The sequence below is a fragment of the Miniopterus schreibersii genome (genome assembly GCF_964146895.1).
Source record: "Miniopterus schreibersii genome assembly, chromosome: 2".
NCBI lineage: Eukaryota > Metazoa > Chordata > Mammalia > Chiroptera > Miniopteridae > Miniopterus > Miniopterus schreibersii.
In genome coordinates this window covers 22,530,114-22,546,985 of record NC_138102.1, presented here as the reverse complement: position 1 = coordinate 22,546,985, position 16,872 = coordinate 22,530,114, and the positions used below count along the sequence as shown (strand labels likewise).

The following is a 16,872-nucleotide window of genomic DNA, read 5'->3' as shown; positions in this document are numbered from 1 at the left end:
TGAGATAAATAGCTCATTAAGGTGACTTCTAAGACAAAAAGGGATGATAGCTTATATATGGTAAACCTTTGGAGAATGAGTTCTTTTTTTTTAAAAAAAAATTATATATCTGTCTTTATTGATTTTAGGCAGAGGAAGGGAGAGGGAGAGACAGAGATAGAAACATCAATGATGAGAGAGTCGTCACTGATTGGCTGCATCCTGCATGCCCCTGACCAGGGATCGAGCCCTCAACCCAAGCATGTGCCCTGACTGGGAATCAAACCATGATCTCCTGGATCCTGGGTCGATGCTCAACCACTGAGCCACGCCAGGCTGGGCGAGAACGAATTATTCTTAAGGGCCGCCTTTTTCAGACACTTGAAGCTGTCCTAAAGAGAATGTACTAAACATAATCTCATCTTTCCTAACAATTTCGGGCTATTGCTGTATCAGATATTTACCCCTGTTGCATTATAATGTAAACTGTTAGTTATCCCCAGTGATTGGAAAGATGTCCCTTCTCAGCCAGAAAGCACTCTTAGTATTAGACAATCCTGAGCATACATAAAGTGCAGAAGATTATAAAAAAGTATTAATTGCTTTTTTCATCAATCATCTTTCAGTCACAACATTGACCAACTTTGATGAGAGCCCAGGAGTTCCTTCCCTCCCTTGCCTTTCTTTTCAATTCCAACTCCCTTCAGTTTGTCTACTCCTACCTTCCCCACAGGGCCCCCTTATAATTCCAAAGGAAAGAAATATACTTGATAGAGAGTACTCCTTCAAATACATGACAGGTTAGGTTTTGTTTTTTGTTTTTTGTTTCCTAATCTTGATCACTTTCCTAGGTAACTTAGATGCATTCTTATGCTAAAAACATTTCAGGCCTTATCAAGGCTTCTGTGCTGGTGGAAGAATAAGGGAATAGAGGGGAGGGAAAATCCAGTCCTGCCACCATGGCAATGATTTTAGCTCTTTGCTTTCCACTCATACTAAGTGTGATATGGGTGTGGATGGCTTAAGAGACCAAGATAGGACATTTCATTCTCTCCAGAACATTTTGAACACCTCAGGATGAACACTGGACTAGATGTTACTTGAAGTGCCCATCCTTTTGTTAAAGCAGTCCATTTCCTCCAGCTGTGCATGGAGTACATTTATCTACTTTGTCATTAAGTGTTCATTGTTGGGATTTCTAAGTGTTTGTCCAGCACTAACTGCTATGGGTATCATTTTGGATTTGGGGGTGATGTCATTGGGGGTGGTGGTGTTAAAGCTACCAAAGAAACTTAACATGTAGTAGCAGATATGAAAATGGCCATATGAAAACAATCATGAAAATACAAACAAAAATGTAACTAATTTTTACTTGCATAGTGCAAGGTAAAATTGAAACAGCTGGTGAGCAGGAGTAGTGAGGGAAAGAGAGATGAATCTGGGGCCTGAAGGATGACTGCAGTCTCATCAGGAAAAGGCAGGATGTGAGGGAGAAACTGGAGCAGCCAGGGGGAAGGTCAGGAGGCTGGAATGAGCATGCTGAAGGGAGGGCTGTGATGGGACTGGGGTCATGAGGATGGGGTTGAAAGAGGTTAGACAGCTGGGCTGGAGCCAGATTTCACCTAACTCTGGAAGCCAGGCAGAGGGCCAACCATGGACTTTAGGCCCGTGTTTCTCAAACCTCAGCCTACTCATAAATTTAGAGCATCTTCCTGGAAATTCAGTGCTATACAGATATTTGGGGCAAATCATTCTTTAACTCATGTACTAAAACAAACATGGATATATTTTGGAGTAGAATATAAAACTGGCATGACTTTAAAAATAAAATAGGCATATTTTATAACTTTTTGGCTTATAGCAGATCACTTGGATGACACCTTCACACCCCCAGGAACTGTCCTCAATATGGTGTCTATGGACGGGACAGGTTGGGAATTTCCTTAGGCAACAGGAAGTGAAACCTCATTGCTCAAAGCTCTGCCCTATGCCTGGAGCATCTTTTGTCCCACTCCAGCAGCTGAGCTGACATCCTGGACTAGTGGAGTGAAGTGGTTACATGTCACATTAATATTGGTCCACGCCAAGGAAGGCATTGTTGCTTAATAGCAAGTGGTAGGACATTTATGTAGTCCTTTGTAGTTGATTTCACGTTAGTCTCTTAATAGCCTTGGAAATTATTATTACTCTGACTTATAAATGAGAAAATGATGGGTGGCAGGCTTTTAAAACATGTTTGTGGAGTCCTTTCAAGAAGTCTGTGTTAGGACATGGGTCCTGGCAGGCAGGGGGTCCAACAGTTGTATTTGTGCATGCAGACCTTTATTCTGGAAGGGTGCTTCATGACACATGTGATCTGCTAGCCTCATAGAAGACATGCTGACCTTTTTTCTGGTTTTGTTTGCTTTTTTTGTTAATCCTCACCTGAGGATTTTTTCCCCATTGATTTATTAGAGAGCGTGGAAGGAAGGGGGGGGGGGTGGAGAGAGAGAAAGAGAAAGAAACATCAATGTGAGAGGGACACATTGATTGGTTGCCTCCCTCAAGTGCCCTGACTGGGCGGGGCCAGGGATCAAACCTGCAACCCAGGTACTGCCCCTGACCAGGAATCAAACCCTCAACACTTAGGTGTGTAGGCTGATGCTCTAACCACTGAGCGACATCCACCAGGGCAGGCATGCTGACGTTCTTAATTCAGTTCTTCAAGTTTTGTCAGTTGGTGCATTGCTGGGCAATATTTAATGACAGCTTTCAACTCCATATTTCTTATAAATAATTTAACTGAAGCCCAACAGAATTTAGGTGGGCAGTTTAGACTTGCAAATCCCTGTTTGTCTGTGTCTTTTTCTTTTCAGGTTATTTACAACTCTGGCTCACTAATAAATATAACGGTGATCTGAACCAAGAGAATCACTTGCTTTTATTTAGCAGGGTATTTTAATAATAAAATATTCCTTACTGTGTTCAAACCTCATGAAGCCCTGTCTGTTTTAATGCCAACTTACTGAAGACTAATTAGTAATTAATGAAATCATGAAGAATGGTTCATGGTGACTGACACCTTCTTGGCAACCACAATCCCCTCTTGTACTTAGTTGAAATGTCACTGGCTCCACAGGTTTGATTTGGGGGGTGGAGCGGGTGGGCGGAGGGGGAGGGAATTAGATTACATAAAGTTTCACAACAGCCATCAGCTAGAACAGAAAGCTGTGAGCATGTTCCTCCAAGTCTCTCTACTTGGGAGAAGTTTTCTGAAAAATCTTTCATTCATCCAGTGCTGCCTTTAAGAAATCCTGCTAATATCACATTTTCACTAAAATGGTATCGTGTGGCTCAACTCAGTTAGCAAAGCTGTAGTGTTGAAAGTCACCCTCTTCCTTCCCCCTCCTGTTTTCACACATTTCCTTCTTTCTTGGCATTGCCTAGATTTATTCTCCTCTTCTCCCTTTCAGGAACAGAATTTGGCATAAATAAATGATAACTGAGAAAATGGTATAAACAGAAGAGTAAACACAGAGTTTCTCCAGCCTCCCACTGCAGGTCAGGGTAATTTGTTGTAGCAAGTGGTTGCCCACAAGAAAGGTGGCAGTTCCAATGGCTGCCATTTAATTTGTGTTTTAATAAAAACCCCCATTCTTTCCTTAATTACTCAAAAGAAAACATGAACACCTCCCCCCCAAAGCCTTTCAGACTTCTAATTCACTGAAACTGTTAAATCAAAATGGACTACTTCTCCAAGGTACTGCCCACAAAATGGAATTTGGTACATTTCATACTCCAATGAATTTAAATTGTATGGAGCTGATATTTAATACAAGTGCAAGTACCAGTGGAATCTGCATACTTAGTATGCTTCCTCGAACTCTCAGAATTAAGTAGGTGATCTATGGGACACAAAGGGATCATCCTTCTCTCAAAGAGAATATTTTATGACCAGGCAGTTTAAAAGGCACTGACATAAACAACTGTTTGCAGCTCTCTTTCTCATCTTCAGAAGGCAAAAAGTACATGTAAGAACATGCTGTTTTAGACAAAGCACTGTAGAAAATCACTTGAAATGCTTTCCTTTTCCTTTGAGGACGACTGAACCTTAGATAGGTATTCAAGAGTGTCCTTGCAATTTCATTTGTTTCTCTTATTTTTTTTTTGGGGGGGGGGGCAAAGGAATAGTGTGAAGGCCCACGCGTGGAGCCTGCTTTCTCTTGGAAGTGGAAATCTCACTGCTTAAACCATAAAAGTGTTATCTGTACTTTTCACACCATGACTGAACATGCCAGCTTTTCTGGGACAGTGTCAGTTTTAAATGAACAGCTAAGTCTCATTTTACCATTATACCTCTGTAAGAATTTCTCCTAGACAAAGGAATGAAATAGAAACAAATATTTTGCTTCATCGCTTGTCCTAGTTTTTGATGCCTAATACATGGTCACTCTCCATTTAGCCATGCTGATATTTGCAAAGCCATTATGGAAATGACTTCATTTTTTTGAGGTTTATGCCTCACAGATAAAATGTGCATCCCATATTTCTTATTTCCTTCTGATGCTTGAGGGAGAAAGGCAGCATTGAGCGAAGAGCTGTTTCATTTTCTTGAGAGAACAAGACACCAGGAGTTTGGAGGTACTTCTGAGCTGCAGCAGTCACCGCGCTTAGTCCTGAATTTTTAGCCCTTGGACTCCAGGGTGGGCCTCTTCCCTACGCTGCCCGGTTGGATGAGCTATCACAGCAGAATGACAATTCCATGAGGCATAGAGCCCTGCACACTTACTTTATACTTCGAATTGGGTTTTATTAGTCAGCCCACTCTGTGAGTGCTAGGTTCTGTCAGTGGAGTTATAAAGACATACACCATGCTGGCTCTGTCCTTACAGAGCTTGCAGTGTATTTAGGGAAGCCAGGCATGCATGCATGAAGCAGAAGCTCACTGGACAAGGCAGAGAGAACATGCCATTGGCTTCCCAGGATGCAGAAGCTGATAAGAACTACAGTTGTTCAAGGCCAGTGGGGAGGACCTGGAACTATAGCCAGGATGCAAAGATGTGTGGATCCCAGTAGGAGAAGGGTGAAAGATTAGGTTAGTTTAACTTACCTGAAATAGGTATTTTAAGGGCTTTCTTTGAAAGACCCCCTTTAAATTATTTTCTTTCCTCTAAAAAAAAAATTCAGCTACCAAATAATGTCCTTTCTATATTGTGAAAAACTATGTTAAGGGAAAAAATGTCAAAACTTGTGTTTTATGATTGCTTGTTGAACAAGGAAAAGCATTTAAGCTCTTGCCACCCCTTGATGGGTTCCATCTCCTCTGTTCCCTGGCTTTGGCTGCTGACATAAGTCTAAACGATTAACTGAAGCCTGGTCAAAACAGGCGGAAACGAGGGTCCAAGCAGAATTAGAGGGTCTGAGCAGAATTATTAGCTCTGGACTGCCTGCGTCTGGACTTCCCTGAGAGAACAGTGGGGAATTCCAGACTTTCCTCGGCTTTAGAACAGGTCTTCTGAGACTCTGAACAGGCTGCCAAGGGAAACTGTTTTTTCAGGTTGGGGGCTTAGGTGGAACATCAGAGAGGAACTGAAGGACAAACTCCGGGGAAGGTGCATAATATGTCCCCCAAATAAACTAAAATGACCTTCATATGCCCTCCAGGGTGGCCCCAGGAAAAATACCCTTCTGTTCCTTCAGCTCTTACCTTGCTTTGCTTCCCAAAGCGTGTCTGACACAGGCGAACCCGCCGTTACACTGTATTTCTCTCTGCCCTCAGGAACATGCACCATTTGGGGGAAGATAAGGCCAGAAAATTGTTGCTATGGACTCTGTTTTGTGGAAGTTAAAATGCTAGAGCAAAAATCTGATTGCTTGATAGCTCCATCCCTCTCTCTCCCTCACCCCCTCTCCCCTCTCCCTCTCTCCCCCCACCCCTTCTCGGGCTCTCCCTCTCCCCCACCCCCACTTTTTCTACTCTGCCCTCCTCCCTCTACTGGACTCCCAGTCCTGCCCCCACGCCGGGCCAGAGGAAAGCCTCACAGGTTGTCAATGAAACAGAATTATTCCCGTTGATGGCTTAGATAATAGTAGGAGCCAAAGCAGTGAGTGAGGTCGGTTGAAACCAATGCAGTCCTGCCCGGGACTGGAGAGCCAATCGCAAGAGCAGGGGGCGGGGCGTCGGCGCCAGCAGATAATTGCTAAGTGCATCGCTAGCACAGTCGGTCGGCGCTGCCGAAAGGTCTGGTCGCAGAGGCAGGGACGCGTAATCCTCAGCGTGCTCCATCCCCGCGGCATCCTTCCAGGCTCGGCCGGGCAGCGAGCCCCTGGGCGCCCGCCCTCTGCTCCGCGGAAAAGGTACTCCCGCCTGCGGCCCCGGGCTGCTCCTGCGCTTCCAAGCCCAGTGGCTCGCAGTTTAGCATATGTGGAGGGAATGCAGAAAGAAAAGTTTAGGGGAGGAAATGTGCCAAAGGTGGGAAATCACCGTCTTTTGTTGGGAGGAAAACGAGCTGGCAATTTAGAAAACTTCTGCGCCGTCTAGAACTGGGTTTGTTTACTATTCTCAATTAGCTGCGCTCACGTCTGTGGAAATAGGTTTGGTGTTGGGCGAGGGTGCCCTCGGGGCTGGGTGTAGATTTAGGTTAGGGAGTTGGACCTCTGGATGTGCTGCTTCCTGGTGGGCAGGTCACTGGGAGGCAGGCTCTGAGAAACGTGGTTGGTTGGCTGGGTTTCCCCCCATAGGGTCAGCCCTCTTCCCATTACCTTCATCTGCCAGCTATTCTCCCAACTATTGTGACCTTCAACCTGAGTCCTTCTCAAACTTCTGTCTCCTTTTTACCTCTTACCCCTTGCCCACCCTGTCTCAGTTGATTTTATTTGGTAGAAGGAGACATTTCCTGGGGTGTGCACGGCCTGTTTGACCTGGTGGGCACCTGAGTGCCACACAACTTGCTTAGAAACCAACAAAACGGTTCTCGGAGGAAAAGAAATTACTTAATCAGTTAGCCCCTGGAAACTCTGGAAGACTTTCCAGGCTTGGTGTGGACTGAAATGAAAGGGATGGAGCTAAATTTCATCCCGAGTTTCCACCCTTATCTGAGAAGGGCTATTCAGTGCTAAGCATGCCAGCCACTTTGGGAGGTGGAGGCTGGTGGGAGGGGCAGGTTCCTGGGGTTGGCTCTGTTTAGGTGCGCAGGTATCCTTGCTTTGTGGCCCAGGAGTTGCTGGAGCCACAAACCACACTGCTTCTGATGACTGCTCTTGGAGTAGAAAAGCTTGTCATGAAGGCAGCTGGTTCTGCCTAGTGCATTCTAATTGTGGGACCACCAGGCCTCACTCCCAGACCCACTTTTGGACCTGGGGAATCTCCTCTCCTGGAGCATCTGAGCTTCTGCCAATAGGAGGCCGTAGGCAAGTGGGCCTCCTAGGAAGCAGGGTACCCATGGTGGAGAAGGTGATGTACTTGGTTTAAATGAAATTCCCGTCAGACCACCTCACCTCACTTCCCCAGGTATGGCCTCTGACCTGCTGGATACCCTGCAGCTCCCAGTCTGGGGTTAGTCCTATAAGTCCCTCAGGCTTTGGGGAATTCAGGTGAATTTTCTGACTGATTTCTCTCCTAGACCTGCAGCTGGGGAATGTGATCTCCAGTCCTGGCAGGGAGTGAACTTTCTGGGAGGGATCCTCCAACAACACCTTTTCCCAGTGACACCCTTCCTGCTGAGGTGCAGGTGACAGCCTCCACTCGCTGGCTCCACAAATCACTTTCACTTTTTAATTCGTATTTTCTTTAACCTCTACAACAGGTTTTCTGCCACCTCCGTTAGGCAGCTATTTTGGGTGGGAGTTGTTATTGTCAAAGCTCTACTCGCAATGATTAAAAAAAAAAAGCTGCCTTTTTTTTTTTTTTGGTTAGGATACAGTCAGCTTTCTCTTTTGCACATGTTGTCGGACAGTAAACAAAACAAACTTGCAGTCCCATAAATTATAATGCCTTTGTGTTCAGGAGCTTGGAGTAGACAATGGACCTTTATCGGTTGCTGGTTATCATTGGCCCCAAATCTCCTCCTCTGTGGTCTGTCTATGGCATGTGACTCCCAGAGAGCCCGGGAGAGGCTGCATCCAGCAGGTGGAGGATTTTGAAAGGGGGCACCTTGGTTTTCATGAAGACAGTGATAAAACTAGAAAATACTTTTGAGTTTGAGGGGTGTCTAGAATGAGGAACAGGTAACAAAATTGAGGTCCCTTTCATTGAGGCTGATCTGCTGGGTTTCTATCATGATAGAGGACATTAAAAGTAAGGTTTTTAAAGCAGCTTCTGAATGGTGACTCATGCAGAGAGAGGAAAAAGGCAGTCTGGGGGCAGGGAGCTGAGGGAGAGGGAGACTTGGAGTACAAGTGGGACACACTGGAGCGCTCGCTTTGCCTCCCTCTCCCTCCCCCTCATTTCTCTTCCCTTTAGTTCCCCATTTGGATCAGAGATTGCTAAAATAACAACTTCAGACTGAAAAAAAAGCATAATAGGAGCTGAAGAATAATTGACAAAACTCAAAATACCATCATTGTAACTTCACCTTGGGTGACAGGGCAGGACACCCAGATCCAGCCCCTCCGTGGTGATCCATTTTGGGGAATTTAACGGCTGGTGTTGGTGTTAGGCTGGTTAGTTGTTGTGAATCAGGCAACCTGCCTGTGGGTGGAGGGCCTGATTAGTGCTCAGGAAGTTAAATTTGTTCGTTGTTATTTCATCAAACATGATTGCTTTAGCCAGAACCCTGGGCAGGCATCCTTCATAGATCTAGCATTTCCTCCTCTCCCCAGTTGGCCAACTAGTATTTCTCTCATTTAACCACTGTGCTGTGAAGGGGTTGCCTCTTTCTGTTTCCGCAGCCCTGGGTGACTTACCTGGCAAGTCAAAGTCCATTCCTTCCTTTTCTGTTCCTCCATCCCACCTCCTTCCTGACAGCCCCTTTCATCATAAACACATCAGTAAATAATCTCTTTGCCAACCTGCTTTGATCTTGTCATTTTGTGCTGATTTTGCTGTTAAAGAAGGCTGTCCCTTGAAATAGGATTGGAAACATACTAGAATTTTTATCAGAATGAAGCCTTTTAGACTTCTATTTTAAAATTTAATTTTGTGGTTTGGGCGAAATCAAATGAGCACATTTATTGGGTTAGGTGTTTTTGTAGATGCTGTCGACATGTTTCCTTTTGCTTGGGGGCGTGGGGACTCTGGGTTACCCTGTGGAGGGGTGTGTGGGGGTTGGGAACTGCCTGGAGCACCCTCTGAAGGTGAAGAGGCTGGAGCATGAGGCTTCTGTTTATTCAAGACAGGGAGAGGAGTGTTTTGAAACCTGGGCTCTGAAATGTATTCACTACACTCTGTTGTTTCCTCCTTCTTTCTTCACTTAGGAAAATGTCGTAGCCCAAATTATTAAATAGTTCTCCTGATTCACTTTCTTTACACTTGTCCCCCTCCCCACTCTGAAGCTATTGAAGCAGGTACCTGAACAGTTGTATTTAATGTCAGATATATCTCCCCTCCTTCCTCCCCTTCCTGCTCTTCCTGCTTGTCACTTAAGGGCACCCTAGAGGTTGAGATTTAATTTAGACACCCTGCTCACCTCACATCTGAAATGGTTAACAAGGGGAGCCAGGAATTCTGGGAGGCACACTGGGTCAGCCCTATGGGAGCAGTGAGGTAATCTTCTCACCATGTTCAGGTCTACACAGACCTCACAGAGCACCTGGGGTGGTGTAGCTGTCTCTGCGAGACAGGCGGGGCAGAGGTTTCCAAGCACAGGCCTGTCTGGTGCAAGGGATTCCGAGCAGGTACAGCCTTCAGGGCTCCATGTCCTGCCCACCTTCCGCCCCATGCACAGGACTGACCTTGAAAATGTTCACATGCAGTGAAATTTGTCATTTTCCCAGTTTCTTTGTCCTTAATTCCTGCCTCACCCCTAAATCTCTCTATCAAAAGTTGGAAAGAATCAGATCTACTTATTCATACTAAGGTGTGAACAGTTAGCAGTGTTGCCACTAACAGAGGTATTTGAGTTCTTGATGGAAATCAAAGCTGTTCACGGTGGAATTTCAGATATCTGCTGGTAGGATTGGAAAGGCAGAGTTTGGATAGGGAGTGTCTGAGCCATTGTGACCCTTTGCTTTTCAGTTGAGTCTAATCCCACTCTTTCCCACATTAAGGACAGGCTGCAGCCACTCGGGGCATTGTGGTGGTGAAGTCTGTGGTCCAGCCCTGGAGCGTGGTCCTTCAGATTTGACCTTGGTGGCTGCACTTCCTTGCTTTGTCTTTCAGTTCTTTCATATGTAAGTCAGGGGCTTGGACTAGTTGAGCCCTTTCTGCCCTGTCTGACCTTCTCTCTGGATTTTGTCACCAGAGTCCTATCTCCAGCTGCGATGCTACAGCTTCAGATGGACCTGGAGCCTGCCGAGCGTCCTCCAAGGCAGGCCGCAGTGCTCAGTGACGCTTCAGACTAGAATCCATGAAGGCAGGTCAGAGGAACGGTGGGTGCTACACTAGGGGAAAAACAGGCTGAGGGGTGATGTAATAACTGATTTTGGTTTAGGAGGGGATGTTATATGGAGGATGGCAACCAGCTGTTCTCCATCTCCAGTAAGGAGTGAACGAGAGAAAATAGACAGAAATTGCAGCAGATGGACTTAGATTAGGTATGAGGAAGAATTTTCCATCAGCAAGAGTTGTTAAAAAGGGAAGGTTGTGGAGCCTCTGTGATGATCTTTAGGAAATGGAGATTCAGCTAGAGGAGGCGGCAGAGGGCTGTGGGGAGGCCAGAGGCACGGCTGTCTAGTCTAGGGATCGCTCCCCCTCCTGAGGAGGGTCCTTTTTCATTTTTCTGAAACCTCACCATTGGTCTTGGGCTGTCAGAGTGGCTGAGAATCACAGTCCCTGGGACGAGTGGGGAAGGGGTGCAGCCCACCTGCACTACCCTCCAGGGTGCCGTCGTCACTGGCAGGTCCTGCCTAGAGCTTGAGGATCTCTCATCAAGTCTAATCTTTCATTTCCAGACCTGGAAAATGAGGCCCAGAGAGGTAACAGTCCTTGGCATCATCACACAGTGACCCGATGGCAGAGCTGGGACCAGAATCAAGGTCCTCCATCTCCCAAGTTAGTGTTATTTGCTTTGTAGCTCTTCTTTTTTTTCTTTTCTTGTTCCAAATCGAATGGACCGTTTGCTTTTTCTGGGCTCCTAATTTCTCTCTAATCAAATGGTAGAGACAGGGACACCTGCAGTTAAGCAGTATTTATTGAGTGCTCATTACTAACACTGTGTACTCAACTCCAGCTTCCCTGATTTATACAGTAAACTGAGTCCCCTGTGGTTGGGAAGGGGCTACTGCAAGGCCAGGGGCAGTGGAATGCATGCCAGAAACTAGAACCAAAAGAAAGAGGTGGGGTACAGCTGGGAGGACTGGGAAGGGAGATATGAATAAAATAAAACCTTGTTTAATCTGAATCTCACAAAGTTAGGAGACTCCTCATGGGATACATGAAATAAAAGAGGTGCACAGCATGCCAGGCTCTGGATAAGACACTTCCCCAGTCACCTTACAAAACAAAACAGTTTTCAATTTCATGCAGATTCTCATTTCTGAGGGAAGCTTCTCCAGTGTGGGGCTAAAATTCTACATTCCTTCCAGCCAGACTTGATTCATTTCTGGGCAGACACATCTCCTGGGTGTGCTTGGAGCCCCACGGATGCAGTGTTTGGGGAGCCTGGGGAGCTGCAACAAAGGTGTGGGCTCGCTCAAGGCCAGGGGTTGCTCACGGTGGGGTGGGGGGAAGGAATGGAGTGCTGCCGTCCAGCCAGTGGCCTCTGGATGAAAGAATGGGGCAGAGGCTGTGTAGGGCTTTGCCTGGCGGTGGTTTGAGCCACATGGGAAGCAAAATGAGTGGATGGCATGAACTCCACAAAATAAATGCATAATTAGTAAGCTCATGTGTGTAGTCACTGAGAAAAAGGAAGAAAGCACAGAGGTTTGTGCTGGGCTAGTTAGGGGTCAGCAGTGAGTGCCCGGGGGAGGGCATGAGACTTCCACCCCGCAGTCTGCTGGCATGCCTTTCTGCTAACAAGGGCATCCTGAGCCGTTCTTTGTGTCCAGTACCGAGGCAGGTGCTAGGGGGTCTGTCAGACAAGATAAGCGTGGTCTTTTTCCTGCAAGAACTTGTGTAGAAAGACCACTAGCCCCAGAGGCGGCCAAGTGCAATGTCTGCCCAAGGACTGGCTGAGCCAAAAGAGGAGAGGACATGGTGGGCACCAGGGGCTGGGCTGCCCCCGATGTGACAGGCTTGAAGGATGGAGAGAGCTTGTGAAGATGAAGAAGAGAGAGGAGGGGTAGAAAGCGTGAGGAAGGACAGTAAACCGAGGGACCAGGGAGCCTGTCAGTGGAAGATGAGGGTCCCCGTGACCCACAAAAATATGCCCGATGGGCTGGCCAGCCCAGGGTGCTCCTGCTGTGTCCCTTCCACCCAGAATGACATTCATCGGACTTCACACATCTGCCCTCGATTTCGGTGCACAGACTGCACTAGAACGCAGTCAGGTGTGGTAGCATGATAGTAGTATGCCCTGGATGCAGGGTACACATGGTGACCCTTACTTGGCACGATCAAAGGAGGCCTCCTGGAGGGAGGAACACCTGAGAGGGACTTGAGAAATAAGTAGGATCCCACCAGGTGCATGGGGGACGGGTGGGAAGGAGGGCAGCCACATTTGCAAGACTCAGAAGCATGAAACAGCACAGCCTGTCGGAGCCCTGTGAGTGATACTTGGGTGTTGCTGTGTCCAAGCACATGAGGTGTGTTTTGGGGCATGGGGGAGGGAAGAGATGTGGATGCTCCCAGGTAGGGAGGGACCAGCTGGCCAAACTGAAGAACTGAAGGGTTTTAGGCAGAAAAAGACCCAGGCACATTTGCATTTAGGAAGATGAGTTGTGAACCGGAGAGCAGGGGTGAGGTTTGGGAGGGGCAAGCCTGGGATAGGCTGATTCTGAAGTAAATTGCTGCTGTCCAGGTGAAAAGTGATGAGGGCCCAGAGGAAGATGGTGATTTTGGAAGAAGAGGAGGGGACAGCATTAAAGGGTGATATTCTGACTTCATAAATTACACTAGATTAGGCAAAAATGAAGAGAAATTATTCATTCCCTGGAGGAGAGGCTGACAGGTAGAGCAAGTTCACACTGTTAGATGAAAGATGGAGCAGTGCCCCCCACCCCCAGGGCAGGATGAGAGCAGATGTGTTTAAGAGACAGGAAAAGGGTATGAGTTAGACATTAGCATTAATGCCTTAATGGAGGGGATTGTTAAACGGGGGAAAGGGTCATCAAAGGAAGTCTGGACTAATTCTCTTGTCCATAAAATATTTAAAAAATCTGTCTGTCTCCTAATAGATAAGTGAGCAAATACTGAGGAAAAAAACAAATGTCCGGAGAAATATGCAAAAGTGTCCAACCTCACTAATAATTAAAATATAAACTGAAGACACAAGATATCATTATCCACCTACCAGATTTCCCAAATTGAAAATGATAATACTCAGTGTTGTTAAGAGTGCTGTAAAAATGGACATATTTGCACTTAGCTGGTGGGAAGATCATTTGCAAATATGGGAGACATGTCTCAAAAACATACCCTTTGAACCAGTAAGCAATTGCTCTTCCAGGAATTTATCCTAAGGAAATGATCAGGGATGTGCAAAATAGCTCTGATCAAGGATACTCCTTTCAGGATTATTCATCATAACAAAACATTGTGTGGAGGGATTAATTAAATTTAATATAGCTCATCTATAAAATGGAAATCAAGGAAGCTATTAAAACTACATTGAATAATATAAGAATATGGGAAAATACTAATTATGTATTAAGTAGATAAAGGTTTAAAAGTAAATATACATGCAATTTTGTAAAAAATAAGAGATGTATATAGTTATGAAAAATAGAATGGAATACAATATATCAAAACGATAAAAGTGGTAATCTCTGGGTTTTAAGAAACAAGTGATTTTTTATTTTGTTAAACTATTTCCCAAATTTCCTGCAGTAAATGTATTAATTTACAAATCATAAAAAACCATGCTCTTTAAATTAGTTACTCAAACTGCGAATGTTTAAACAGTGAGTATACATATAGCAAAGTGTCAGGCACTATGTTTATTACTATAAGGCGTAAAGGGCAGGGTGTCCTCAATCCGTTTGGTGAGATCAGATCAATGCGCGCAGGAAACACAGTGCGTTCTATGGGCATCAATAAGGGCTGTGCCTGCTTCAGATGTTGAGGGGACAGGATCTCTGTGCAGGGAATGATGACCAGGGACTGTAGCATCCTTGTTCCTTCCTCCCCACTTCATCCCCCATCCACATACTTCTCCAGGCCCTGTCACCTACCTACAGGGGTCAGACCCATCTTACCATTTCAGGTGGTGTGTTTGCATGCATGACATGCATCTGCTGGATTTCACAAGTGAGGAAGTCGAGGCTCAGAGAAGCTCTGACTTGGCTCAGGTCGCAAAGCTTGTGAGCCACAGAGCTACGTAACAGGGAACTTTGGTGACAGAGCCTGCGCCCTTTCCAGAGTGGGCTGTTTTGTGGGGCTCCTCGTGCTGTTGAGGATGGTTGGCAGATTTCCACCAGGAGGGTGTGGAGCCATCCGCCCCTCTTTCCCAGAAGCCAGGCCTCTTGCTTAATTTGCTTAGTAATTAAGACCAATGAATGCATTGGCAGCCATCACATTTAGTGGAGTGACTCTGGGTGCTGAAGGCTCTCCAGAGGTGACCTCAGGGTTCTGCCTTCTGACCAAGTGTGTCATTTATTGCCGCTTTTCCGGAATGCATTTGCTTCCCGTCGTGGTTTTCTTTGTTGCATAAACTCCAGGCAGCCTGAGAGTCCTGCCCTCGGTGGCAGTCACAGCTGGCTGGCTCCATGATGTGTGCCTGGGCCACGTGGTGGCTCTGGGGTACCTTCCCTCAGCAGGGCAGGTGGCAGCTCTGATGGGCACGTCCTTGGGGCTTTCACAGGCTTAATTGGGAAAAGTGGATAGGCCAAAAGGTAGGGCAGATTGAAGAGTGTCGTGAACCGAAAGGTTCTATTTATTTTGATAATGATGCATGTTTGTATGTTTTTTGTATCCACAAGCCTCAGAGGTGGGTGGGGAAGCTATTGTTATCCCCATTTTGCAGAGGAGGAAATTGATACTTGGAAAGTGAAATGCACTTGCCTCATTTGACAGAAGAGCCAGATTTTCTGCCTGCAAATACTGCCCAAGCTCATAATTAACAAGGGCTTCCTGCTGGCTTAGGGTCTTGGGCGAAGGAGGTGTGGGCATGGCCCCCTGGCGGCCTTGGCAGGTACTGAGGAGGGAAGAGTGGCACACGGCAGATGACTTCCATCCAGCACAAGGGTGTATGCAGCCGAGTCCCAGCATGAGGCCCACTAAGTGCTGAGGACAGTGGATGTCTGTGAAGGTGGCCTCAGAAGGCTCATGGAGGCAGTGAGTTCTGAGCCCCGAGCACTGAAGGATGCGGGTGATCTGGACGGTGAAGCCACGGGCCAGCATGTGATATCGGGCAGCTGAGGGGCCGTTTGGCGCGGCCAGGGGCATGTTGGGGAGAGCTGCCTTGGGTGTCCCTTCATTCCAGGCTTTGCTTCCTCCTCAGAAATTTCTTCTGTTTAGTAAGCTGGGGACAGTGTGGCTGTGCAATGAGTGAGGGGAGGGAGGAGGAAATGGGTTCGAGGTTCTCCTGTGGGTTCTCTCTCCCGCTGCCCCTGGTGGTTTTGTTCCTGCTGACAGTGAAATTGTCCTGTAGTGCTCCAGGAAGAGAGACAGGATTGGGATGATTCCTGTTCTGCCGGCCCTCCCCTGCCTGCCTGCCTGGAACTTGAACTTAGGGTTTTCAGAACGTGGGACGAGGAAAGGAAAGTTATGAGACACAAAGAGAAAGCAGAAAAAGTGGGAGCAGAATGGGGAGCAGGTGAGGAACTCAAGAGGGGTGCTTGGAAATGAAGGAGCAACTTATAGCACATGGAAAAACCTAAGCAGAACCTCTTTTTAAATTATGACTCTTAAGTGTGATAAGACCTAAGTAAGAAAGTAAAAAGAGTCTGAGACTACTATTTATTTTCAGATTTTTAAACATTTGGTCATCACCCTCACTTTACAGAGAGGAAACTGAGGCACGGAGAAGTGAAGGCTCATCAGGGTGACACTGATTGTGAGTGTTAAGGGTCCAAGCCTGGCTCACTGTACACTGTGCCCCTATCCACGCACTCCTCTGGGTCCAAGCTGGGTGACTGGGGTGGGGGGCGGGCTGGAGGGGAGGGGGAATGAGGCCTCCAGAACAAGCAGCCCCTTCTCCATTTGTCCATTCTGCCCCCTCCTGACATCCAGGAGCTTCTGCAGAGAGATTGGAGGAGCTGCTGGTAAGCAGTCCCCTTGTCACTTGCCCATCCCCTGGGATAGGCCAGTGAAGGATACTGCTGGCTCCAGGGCCATGATAGCTTGGAGCTCTGGCCTTCTCTCTGATTTTTCCATGATGGAAACAGTGTGTTTCTCTTCCCCTTCCTTCAGTTTTCTTGATAGAGACACGAGCTTCTGGAATTTTATGTGTTTGTTTATTCATTGCTCAAAATATTGAGACCCCACAAATAGTCATATAAGAGTGGACCAAGCCGACCCGTCCCCATCCTCTCAGAGCTTATGTTCTACTGGGGGAGACAGATGGCAAACAAATAAGTAAATATGTAGGAGGGCCGGTATGTGAAATGATGAAACCAAAGCAGAGCTAGAGGATGGGGAGCGTGTGTGGGGAGGGTGTGTCCAGAAGGGCCTCAGTAGTAAAGTAACTGGGGCAGAGACCCAGGGCAGTGGGGGGTGGT

At 46.8% G+C, this 16,872-nt stretch overlaps 1 protein-coding gene across 4 annotated transcripts in view; it reads left to right on the top strand.

Moving 5' to 3' along the window:
* Positions 1-6,175: 6,175 nt before the first annotated feature.
* Positions 6,176-16,872, top strand: part of ZMAT4 (zinc finger matrin-type 4) — a 303,306-nt gene continuing 292,609 nt past the window's right edge. For 2 of the 4 annotated variants that reach the window (XM_081128908.1, XM_081128906.1), the window contains exons 1-2: positions 6,176-6,315; positions 11,008-11,107. The gene's annotated coding sequence lies outside the window, so the exon portion shown is untranslated. The remainder of the gene's footprint in view (positions 6,316-11,007; positions 11,108-16,872) is intronic. The other 2 variants (XM_081128907.1, XM_081128905.1) reach the window with 1 other exon arrangement.